General features: G+C 41.2%; 1 protein-coding gene and 1 pseudogene across 1 annotated transcript in view; one reads left to right on the top strand and one right to left on the bottom strand.

Annotated features, from left to right (window-relative positions):
* Positions 1–12311, bottom strand: part of TPD52 (tumor protein D52) — a 177476-nt gene that overhangs the window by 76755 nt on the left and 88410 nt on the right. The window lies entirely within an intron of this gene.
* LOC105979355 lies at positions 10533–11066 on the top strand (annotated as a pseudogene).

Below are 12311 nucleotides of genomic sequence, written 5' to 3'. Positions count from 1 at the left end.
AGCTGGCAGTTTCCAGTGGCTGACCTTGAGGTTAGTAGCCCAACATGTAACCCACTAAAGCCACCCCCACCCCCACCTCCACCAGGGATCTTCAAAGAAAGACGTTAAAATACAAAAAAAAAAAAAGTGTTCTAGGAGTAATAAAATAGGGTAATAAGATCTCAATGAATATTAGCAATTTTTGTTATGGGGGAAAGTAGAAGTCCGGCCTTATTCTAAAATATGGTCCAAATAGGTTCAAGGAAATTAAATCTAAAATATCGAACTAAAAACACTAGAAGGGAATACAGGCCACTCTTTCCAAGGAAGACTGAAGAGAAATAAATGCATTTAAATTATGGTGCTGCTGAAGAATATTGAAGGTGCCTGCCAAAAGAACAAACAAATCTGTCTTGGAAGAAGGACAACCATAATGCTCCTTAGAGGCAAGGATGGCACGGCTTGGCCTCACTTACCTTGGACATGGTATCAGGAGAAATTAGTCCCTGGAAAAGGACAGCATACTTGGTAAAGTGGAGGGGCAGCAGAGGAAAAGAGGACTCCCCCGAAATAAGACGGATTGAGGGTGGCTGCAAAATGGGCTGGAGAATTACCAGACTGTGAGGATTGTGTAGGACCGGGCAGTATTTCCTTCTGCTGTACATAGAGACCCTATGAGCTGGAACCGACTTCATAGCACCTAACAACAGCAAAAACAAGCCACGCTATCTGACAGTAAACTAGAGGAAAATAGCTCTAGCAATGATGGCAAAGGGTATAAATAAGAAAGCAATATACCCCAAAACGCATGAAAGTGGAATAGTTATTTAAGACTTAAACAAATATTTACCATTCATCTTAAATGTGACAATGGGGAGACTGGCTCCCTTTCATTGGACACATCATCAGAAAAGCCAATAACTAAAAAAAGTTAGTTTTTTTTAGTTTAGTCTTCAAAAATGAGGGAAACCCTCCATGAGACAGACTGACCCAATAGCCATAACAATGGATTCAAACACACCAACAATCACGAAGATGGTACAAGACTGGGCAATGCACCCTTCTGTTACCCTTAAGGACACCATGTGTTGGAGCATAATGAACAAGCTACAAGAACAGCAACAATAATACTGCACTTTCACTCCTGATGGCACTTGGGGTAGGAATCAGCAGCAAGCTTGGTGGTTCAAACTGGTCCCACCAGTTGTTCAGTGGAAGGAAGATGAGGCGGTCTGCTCACATGAAGATGCATCGTTTTGGAAACCCTTTATAGGCGGCTGTGAGTATTTGATTGCAGTGGGCTTGGCCTAAGTGACGCAAGACTAAAATATTTTACAAAATCTGACAATAAAACATTTATAAGGAGTTACTAAAACTAAAAAGTGATAATTAAGAGATATGCTTTATCTGATAAACATGTAATTTAAATAGTTGTCAAAACATGGAAAAATAAGGATCTAATGTGAGTGGACAGATTGCTCAGAATTTCATCCTCAATGTACAATGTGGTTGGGGTGAATCTTGGAGTCAGCAGCTAGGCTCTAATTCAAGCTCTACTACATACTAATTCATGGACTTTACCTATGTTTTATAACTTCTCCAGGCCTTATGCCTCAGCTTTAAAAAGTAAAAATCTGAATAATGACGTCTAACTCAGAAGCATTACCATATATTTTTCTTTTTACTCCTAGAAAATTATTTGGGATTTATCTCAAATATGAAAAGGTCAGGGCTACAGAGTAAACTATGGTTATGCATTTGAGTACTGAACAAGGAATTTGGATTATGACCTTAGTTTCAACCAGTCTCCATTCTATATCCCAGAGATGCAAAACAAACCAAACCAAACAAATAAATAAATATGCCATTTCCAAGAATTGTGACATAATTCTATTTTCCAGAAAATGAAATCAGTGGATAACCACCCTTAGGAAATGAGCATAGAACACACTCATTTAACATGAGCTAAGATACAATAATTGGAACGGAAAGAGGCAAAAACTCGTTGCTTTAATTGTGCATTATGATTCCTTTTATTCTAGAAAGTAGAAAAATATTAACAGAAATTCCCTGAAACAAACGTATCTTAGTCATACAGCCAGTATTGTTCTGCATTTTGTCTGAAGAAAAGAAAATATGTAACTTACACCTCCAGTATTCAGCAGCCTCAATTGGCAAATCACTCTCACTTCGAAAAATGAAGGTTTAGCTATATACATGTTAGATCAATTTCATTCAACGTGTGTGTAATGTGACTGTCTCTGTTCTTTGAGAGGCAGGTATGGAAAAGAAAGCCTGGGTTAGAATCCCAGTCCTGCCACTGCCACAGTTGCTGGTGGTCAGACAAACCCCACTGGCTAGGTAACCTAAGAAGCAGCCACCTTGCCCTCCTCCCCACAGCACTCCTTATGAAAACACGAAATGCTTATTTTGAGAGTTGTCTTAACAGCTAGGGAGTGACTGCGTCTGTTTTGTTTTCCTGATAAAAGGCACCAAGATATTGACCCTACCCTCTTCACTTTGTCCTATCAGGAACACAGACTGAAGCAAATCCTGCCGCTTTCAAGCTGCCCAACATTATCCCAGAAGCCACCTAAATCCAGAATGATTTTGTGTAACAAAAACATACAAGGGTAAGTAAAAATCAACTGCTACAAATCAAAAAGAGCTTTATCAACCTGTGTGATCACGGGGTGTCGAACGGATCACTGAAGACAAATGGGTGCATAAGCAAATGTGGTGAAGAAAGCTGTTGGTGCCCGGCTATCAAAAAGTATAGCATCTGGGCTCTTAAAGGCCTGAAGGTAATCAAGCGGCCATCAAGCTCAGAAGCAACAAAGCCCACATGGAAGAAGCACACCAGCCTATGCAACCACGAGGTGTCGAAGGGATCAGGTGTAAGGCATCATCAGAACAAAAAATCTTACCATAGTGAATGTTGGGGGGAGTGCGGAGTGGAGATCCAAAGCCCATTAGTAGGCCACTGGAGATCCCCTTGCAGAGGGGTCTCGGGGAGGAGATGAGCCAGTCAGGGTGCGATGTAACAATGATGAGAAATACAATCTTCCTCTAGTTCCTAAAGGTTTCCTCCCCGCTCCCACTACCATGACTCGAATTCTATCTTGCAAGACTGGCTCGACCAGAGGAGGTACACTGGTACAGATAGGAACTGAAAATACAGGGAATCCAGGACGGATGAGCCCTATAGGACCAGTGATGTGAGTGGCAAAACAGGGAGGGTAAAGGGAGAATGGGTAGGAAAGAGGGAACCGATTACATGGAACTGTGTGTGACCTCCTCCCTGGGGGACAGACAACCGAAAAGTGGATGAAGGGAGACGTCGGACAGGGCAAGATATGACAAAATACCCATTTATAAGCTATCAAGAGCTCATGCGGGAGGGGGGAGCAGGGAGGGAGGGGAAAAATGAGGACCTAATGTCGGGGGTTTAAATGGAGAGAAAATGTTTTGAGAAACGATGTACAAATGCGCTTTACACAATTGATGTGTGTATGGATTGGGATAACAGTTGTATGAGCCCCTAATAAAATGTTAAAAAAAAAAAAAAAAGCTTTATGAAACAAAAATATCAGAGTGCAGAGATATTTTTTCTCACCATACTCTCTGTCTATACACTCTAAAAGCAATGTTTTCGGCTCTCTAACCCTTCCCTGAAAGAAACCCTTGGGACATTGTTGGGTTAGACTTGGGCTGCTGACCACAAGGCCGGACTCACACCCACCGCTCAGGGAGGAGAAAGGCTGTCTGCTCCTGGAATGATTTACACACCCTGGGGAGGCCCATTTAGGGTTGCCAGGCGTCAGAATCAAGTGGTCACCCTTCCCTGAAGAATCCGGCACTCTCTTCAGCCATGCCATATACAAAGACTTCCTCTCACAACCGAACTGTGCTATCAAACCAAATCTGACGCAGAGACCCTGGAGCAGTGGTTCTCCACCTTCCTAATGCCGCTTTGACCCTTTCATACACTTCCTCATGTTGTGGGGACCCCCCAACCATGACATTATTTTCGTTGCTACTTCATAACTAATTTTGCTACTGTTATGAATTGGGTGACCCTGTGAAAGGGTCATTTGACCCCCAAAGGGGTTGAGAACCACTGCTCTTTAGAAAAGGGCAGAACTGCCCCTGTGGGTTTCTGAAACTATTTACAGGAGTAGAAAGTCTCATCTTTCTCTCACCAAACAGCTGGTGGTTTTGAACTGCTAACCTCATTATGCTAACCAAAGCATAACCAACACACCACCAGGGCTCCTCACTCACTGCCGAGACAATGCTGACTCACAGGAAGCCTCTGGGAGTTTCCAAGACTGCTGTTTACAGGAGTAGAAAGCCCAGTCTTTCTCCTACAGAGCTTAGTGATTTTGAACTGCTGACCATGCGGATTGCAGCCCAACTCTAAACTACTACACCACCAGGGGTCCACACCAGGGCTCGGAGAGGGACTCAAATCATGTTCCTTTTAAATGTTGAGTTTGGGGAACAAAAAGGAGTCTGAAGGGGTAAGATTAGGCTGCATGGTAGCTGAGGTTAAGACGCCCTAGCAAATTTCTGGTAGGACGCCCTTGCTACTCTCCAAAGTGAGGAGGTGCATTGTCTTGATGGAAGAGCCTTTCACTGGCGCAGTTCTCCTGCCCTTTTCCTAACTTCGTGCATTCACAGCATTACTTCCCACTTTCAGCCCCATGATTAGCCTGGGTCCTTAAAAAATCTGCCAAAATCTGCAATCACCACCCTCAAAGTCACCAAAACCTTTTGAGCAGCTTGCCTTGAATTTACCTGGCCTAGCAGATCCCTTATAAGGCCTGGTTTGGTTGGATCTATTTTTAAAGCACCATCAGACAAGTGCATAATGAGAGAACTTGTCTGTGGCCATCTGCTGGTCTCAGAGACACGTTTCACACGTTGTTGGGAATAAACCAGTGCATGTGTGGACTGGAACCCTTGCTAGCAATGCTTTTTGACTGACCCTTGTACCCCTCTATGGCTAAGCCACAGTAATCAAGTTTTCTGTTATTTGCAATGGACACACTTCTAAGTGATTTCCAAAGTGAAACTCTCTTAAGTTCATTTCCTTATCTCTAAAATAGGGAAGATGATAGAAAGATATGTATGTAAATAAAGCATACGCCTATCAGGTATCAATATCACCATCATCGTCATCACTGTCGCCAACGGTTTAGAAAGCTTATCTCAGGAACCAGAATATGCTGAGCTTTATTCTTAGAACTGCTTCCCTTCAAACTTCTGATATTTCCTTCAGTGAAATAAATGAGACAAAGAATTTAACAAATTCAATCTGAAGGCAGAATATCTGGGAAAAAGCTAACTTCAGAATTAAAATCTCTAAACAAATCATATTCAGGAAACAAGCAAGCCAACGGCGTTGCAATCACCAATAGGAAAAGATTCAGGAGTTGAGTTTGAGACTCAGAGTATTAATGTTCCGCTTCTGACTTTCTCAAGTGTTTGGTACGTATCCTCCTAAATAAAAAAATAAACAAAATGGTGCCAAAACAAAATGGACAGTGAATAAAACAGAAGTTCCAACATATGGTTAACTTAAATGAAAATGCTGACCTTAAGAATATATGCATTCACAGCTATATATTTTAGAAGCCAAATAATTTCAAGTCATATTTTCTATGTTGAAAGAGAGGTGAGTAGCTATCGCCATTAAATGAGAATGCTTCAAAAAAATTTGTGGAAAATGGAATGACAAGATAATGGAATTTCCCCACAAACTCTCTGAAGCCCTCTCGTACAGTATTACACACAGTTGATAATCTGATTTTTTTTAAAGTACCGTATATAAAAGAAAGTGCTTTCAAGGAAAATATATCAAGGAAATATTCATTTTCTTAATAAATTGAAAAATGACACAGGCAATGGCATCAAATACACATGAACATTATAATATGCTCAATCAGTACTAATTAAGGATCTAATTATGCCTATTTAATATCTAATTTACATTTTAAAAAGGAACACAAAGAATTCTATTTTAGGTCCAAAATTAAAATTTTAAGAGAAATCTAACTATAGTATATGGAAAACTCATTTCTTAAAAATTAGAACAAACCAAGAACAAAGCATCACATTGTCAATAGAGGATTATACCGAACCAGAATGAACCCTAAGTTGTCAAGGAAAAGAAAAGGGCCTACATATAAATGGAGTCACTTACGTCACTTAAAGGCACACATAAAATATTTTTCAATTCCTATTATGCCGTGATTCTGAAAATAAGAGATTCTCCAAATCAACTCCTTTGAACAATTCAGTTCGTTAAATTAGCCTACGGTTTCGCCTCCTAGAAAAATGAACTTTTACTATACCTACTGATTTAAGATTAAAACCAGTATTCCCTGCCTTTCTTCAATGCTCCAATGCTCGATTTGCTCAACTTCCTTGCATATAACAGAAACTCATCTCCTGTCTACCGTGTTTACCCCTAAAACCCTTCCTGGAGGAGTGTAGGGAACTGTGGGGAGGTGAAGAACCGAGGGAAATGGAGAGCGGTGACCACGTCGGAGAGAAGACTCGCTAGCCAGCAGCACTACACACTGCAGAGCTGGAGCACAAGCTGTTGGGCAGGCTCAGTCTGTATAAAAGGCAGGCCAGAAATGTGGCGAAGAAAGCTGGTGGTGCCCTGGCTATCAATGCATATGGCTTCTGGGGTCTTAAAGGCTTGAAGGTAAATTTGAACCAGTGACCTTGCAATTAGGAGCCTGATGCTTATCCTTTGAAGAAGAGAAGTATCATTAAGTACAGGAGTACAAAAGTTGGGAACCCAACCCAGGTAGGAATGTATTAAGAGTGAGTCTGGTTGACCCCTTCAGGACCAGTGGTGAGAGTGGCGATCCCGGGAGGGAGGGAGGGTGGTGTGGAAAGGGGGAACCAATTACAGCAATCTACATATAACCTCCTCCTTGGGGGACGGACAGCGGAGAAGTGGGTGAAGGGAGATGTCAGATGGTGTAAGATATGACAAAATAATAATAATTTATAAATTATCAAGGGTTCATGGGGGAGGGGATAGTGGCGAGGGAGAGGAAAAAACGAGGAGCTGATGCCAAGGGCTCAAGTGGAAAGCAAATGTTTTGAGAACGATGATGGCAACATATGTACAAATGTGCTTGACACAATAGATGTATGTATGGATTGTGATAAGAGTTATATGAGCCCCCAGTAAAATGATTTTTTTAAAAAGAATATAAGGTTATCTGCACAGTAGATAGAAGAAACAGGATGTTTTAACAGTGAGGCATTCCACTGCCATCGGACCTTAACGATGCTGTAAAATGAGGCTGTAAATCTTTATAGAAGTAGATAGCCTCAATTTTCTCCTGAGGAGCACCTAGTGCGTTTGAACCACTGCACTTGCAGCTAGCAGTTCAATGCTTACCCAACAGCACCAACAAGGTGAAAAAGGTAGAGTAATAAATCTCCAAGAAATGAATTCATGTTCAAAGCTCTTGTGGACATTGGGTAAAGACTGGCAGTTCACACCCATCCAGAGGCACCTTGGAAGAAAAGCCAGGTGATCCTCTCCCAAAAAGTCACAGCCCTGAAAACTCTATGGTGTACAGGTGCCATCAGTCAGAATTGACTTAACCACACTGATTATAGTAAATATACCTGGCAAGGTTATATTTTTTCTGCAAAATGATTACACCTGGCATTTTACAATGATTCTGCCTGAAATAGTTGCACCATTTACTCAACTTAGCTACTCTCAGTTAATGTGACACAAACACACACTATCTGCCCTGATCCCTGCTGCCTTTGTTTGTTTGCTTTCTTGTTTTTTTTTTAACTTGGTTTTTTTTAACTGATAACGGCAGAGGATATAGATCCCTGTATGAAGCTGTCAATTCCCAGGACTCTAAACTCAATACCCTACCTTCTCATTAACCCTAACCTCATATCGTCAATGGCTACAGAACAATCAAAGCACGTGCTGGCTGACAATGAGTTTCTCTACCCAACTTCTCCACGCTGTCTGCAAACTTCTAGTTCCCAGCCACCTAAGCATCAGGTGCCAAATCCTATCAGTCTTTTCTTTCAAGGCTTTCTTCTAACTTGCTTCTTTCCATCTGGTCTTGCCCCAAATCAGCTCCAACCTGGATTACTATAACCATTCCATAACCATTCTTGCATTGGTATCAAAGCATTGGCCACAGTTCTGGTTTTAAAATAAGTACACAGTGTGTGTGTGTATGTGTGTGTGAACTCTCTATAAAAGGTAGTGTTTGTGTGTGTGTGTGTGATCTCTCTATAAAAGGTAGTGTTTGTGTGTGTGTGTGTGTGATATCTCTCTATAAAAGGTACAGCCTACTCTGCACTCCCCCCATCATTCATTATGGTAAGATTTTTTGTTCTGATGATGCCTTATACCTGATCCCTTCGACACCTCGTGGATGCATAGGCTGGTGTGCTACTTCCATGTGGGCTTTGTTGCTTCTGAGCTTGATGGCCACTTGATTACCTTCAAGCTTTTAAGACCCCAGACGCTATACTTTTTGATACAAAGCTCATTAGTAGGCCACTGGAGATCCCCTTGCAGAGGGATCTCGGGGAGATGAGCCAGTCAGGGTGTGATGTAACAACGATGAGAAATACAACTTTCCTCTAGTTCCTAAATGTTTCCTCCCCGCTCCCACTACCATGACTAGAATTCGACCTTGCAGGTCTGGCTAGACCAGAGGAGGTATACTGGTACAGATGGGAACTGGAAATACAGGGAATCCAGGGCGGATGAGCCCTACAGGACCAGTGGTGTGAGTGGCGAAACAGGGAGGGTGGAGGGAGAGTGGGTGGGAAGGAGGGAACCGATTACATGGAACTGTGTGTGACCTCCTCCCTGGGAGACGGACAGCGGAGAGGGGGGTGAGGGGAGACGTCGGACAGGGCAAGATATGACAAAATAACAATTTATAAACTATCAAGGGCCCATGAGGGAGGGGGAGCAGGGAGGGAGGGGGAAAATGAGGACCTAATGTTGGGGGTTTAAGTGGAGGGAAAATGTTTTGAGAATGAAGTACAAATGCGCTTTACACAATTGATGTGTGTATGGATTGTGATGGAAGTTGTATGAGCCCCTAATAAAATGTTTTAAGAAAAACAAAAAAGGTACAGCTTAATTCCCCGTCCCGTAAGTATAGACTGGACTTAGTGACTTGCTTCTAGAATAGAATATGGCAGACTTAATAAGTTGTAACCAAGTCATAAAAGACACTATGATTTCTCTTTGCTCTCTCTCATATATCATTTGTTCTGGGCAGAGCTAACGGCTATGTCATGAGGAGCTCAATGAAGAAATCTGTGTGATGATGAGGAGCCGGGGTCTCTTGCCAAAAGCCAGCACTAATTTGCTAGGCATGTGAGCCACCTTTGAAAGGAATCCCCCAGCCTCAGTCAAGCCTTCAGATGACTGTAGGCCTGGCTGACAGGTAAACTGCAGCTCAGTGGTGACTCTGAGTTGAGAGACACATTTTTGGTTTTGGAAAGCATTACAGCTGTAATTTTTTCTAAGCGCCCCCACCCCCACCCCCCCAGCACATCTACACTAGACCACTCGCTCACTCGTGTAGGCACTTACTCATCCATCCCTCTGTCATTGTACTTAGGTGTACCTTTCATCCCTAAGGCGCCACACAGTTCTCCTAAATGGCATTCAGTACCACTGTGACTAAGCTATTCAATAAATAAAGAGAAAATTAACAAACCATCATCCTCACACACACGAGATGTATTTGAATAGTATAAAGTAGTGGGTAACAACATGAACTCAGTCACACAGCCTCAGGTTTGATTCCTGCTGTTGATCTTGGGTAAGTTATTTAAAATTTCTCCAGTGTTTTTTTACAGAAGATTCTAATAGTATCTACATCAATGTAAAAGAAAAACAATAAATCACAATACATATAAATCTCTTTGACAAAGTGCCTTGCGCAGGGAACGTCCTCAACAGATGTTAACTACTACTGTTCTTACAATTTATCAAGAATTATAAAGTGCAGGATAAAATTCTCGATCTCTGGGAGACTAGTTTTTTTTAAATGAAAGTCTAAATTAGGGTTGCTATGAGTTGGCAGTGACTTGATGGCAGTGGGTTTTGAGTAGTCTAAATTAATGCAAAATTCTATAAACTAAAATAGAATTCAGACTTTCTATTAAGATAGCTTGTCATTGTTCTAAAATCCACCTCTTAAGTCAATATCAACTCCAGCCTGAACCAGGAGTCCAAACTAGACTTTTTTTCCTCTTCATCCTATTAGGAACTTTAACTTCAAAGATTTGCTTGGAACACTCAGTTGTTGCTTTCCTTAACAAGCAGTCACCACAGTAATTTCCTGGTTCACTTGTGACTTTTACAGTCCTGGGACGTAACACAAAGCACATTATAAGTATAAATCTAGACAATCTGTGGCCGACACAATTGCTCACAGAAGACTATGCTACACAAAGCCAGCCGATTCTTCACCCTACTCAAAGCAGAATCCAGCTTCTGCTTCCGGGTCGGAGCCATGGTGGTGGCAAATTCAAGCCCAGTCAACCCTGTGGTGCTCTTTGATGTCAGCATAGGTGGCCAGGAAGTTGGCTGCATGAAGATTGGGCTGTTTGCAGATGTAGTTCCTAAAATGGTGGAGAACTTTAGGAATTCTGCACCGAAGAATTCAGAAAAGATGGGGTTCCAATAGGATACAAAGGAAACACCTTCCACAGGGTCATAAAGGATTTCATGATCCAGGGTGGAGATTTTATAAAAGGAGATGGTACTGGAGTTGCCAGTATTTACCGAGGACCACTTGCAGATGAAAATGTTAAACTCAGATATTCAGCTCCAGGTCTGCTTTCCATGGCAGACAGTGGTCCCAGTACAAATGGCTGCTGGTTTTTCATCACCTGTTCTAAATGTGATGGGCTGGATGAGAAGCACGCGGTGTTTGGAAAAATCATCGGTGGACTTCTGGTGATGAGAAAAATTGAGAAAGTTCCCATGGGGTGCCAACAATAAGCCCAAGCTGCCTGTGGAGATCTCACAGTATGGAGAGATGTAAATGGAACTAGGTCTTTCTCCTGGGGGAGGCACTTGGTAAAATCATCTGGGTTGGCCCCTGGATTTGCCTCCCTGCCTGCTGCTGCTACATTTGATCAAGAGACTTTGGAAGTATCAGAAATCCAGAACACAGATTTCAGTTTTTAAGTGTTTGGCTGTAAATAAATTAAACAAACAAACAAACCCAGAATCCAATAGAACAAATGAATTAATAGAACTTTGGTACATCATGTCTCCAAATAAGGACCAAAATAAACCTCTAATATTATTCAAAGTCTGAATTTATGTGTTTCAAGGATTTAGCACATTTGTGAGATCATTTAATTTATATATCCTTAAGATTTGTTATTAAAATGTAACAGATAAACTTGTACCCTAAAAAAAAAACCCCTATAGCTCTAATTGAAAAAAAAAAACACAAAAAACTAATAGAATGATTGTAAATTGTCAATCTATTTAAAAACAAGCATGCTTCTAATTGTGTATCACATTCTTTGGCATTAAAAAAAAAGAAACCATATAATTAAAATTCTTCTCTTCTCTTTTCTCTTTCTACCACCAATACATTTTAAAACTTTAGATTTTGAAATATTCAATATATACCTCACTCCTTACTTGACCCTCTATATCTCAGAACCTAAAATAGAAACAAAGACTGGGAAATTAGCTTGTTTATCCCACCTAGTGTCAAACAAGTGTACAAATAATATGCAGTGTGCATGCTAGTTACCTTCGAGCTGCCAATCAAGCTTGTTTTGAAACGCTTGGCTTTTCAGAGCTGTCAATCATGTCTGTTGTGACAGAGATGCCAGGGGGGAAACAATGCTTTACAAGATGCGACCCTTATTAAAATATCAATAAATAAATGGGCCTTACTTGGAAAACTGGACTTGAGGGATTTTACAGAAAAAAAGTTCAACTTTTGGAAATGGAAAATTAAAATGCAACTTAATGACATGAGAAGATTTGAAATATTTAGCTCTTTAACCAAAATGATAAGCATGGTTTAACCACAGGAATTTTATAGTTCAGCAAAGAAATAAAAACGTTTTGATGGATACTCTCCACAAGTATTGTGACTGTGAGTGAGAATGAGAGAATCAGACTCCTCAAAATCTGGGCATTTCCATTTTCAGATCAAAAATCTAAAATTGAAAAGCCGAAAAAATGGCAACCCGACAGGACTCACCCGTTCAGAGCTCCTGCTGCCAGACCAGAAAATTGGGAGGGTATTGTTTGTGTCTCC

This window comes from Echinops telfairi, unplaced genomic scaffold, assembly GCF_000313985.2.
Source record: "Echinops telfairi isolate 266 unplaced genomic scaffold, ASM31398v2 ScPeMD7_1;HRSCAF=3_0, whole genome shotgun sequence".
Taxonomy (NCBI): domain Eukaryota; kingdom Metazoa; phylum Chordata; class Mammalia; order Afrosoricida; family Tenrecidae; genus Echinops; species Echinops telfairi.
Note: the sequence above shows the minus strand (reverse complement) of the source record. Positions and strands in the feature narration are given on the sequence as shown.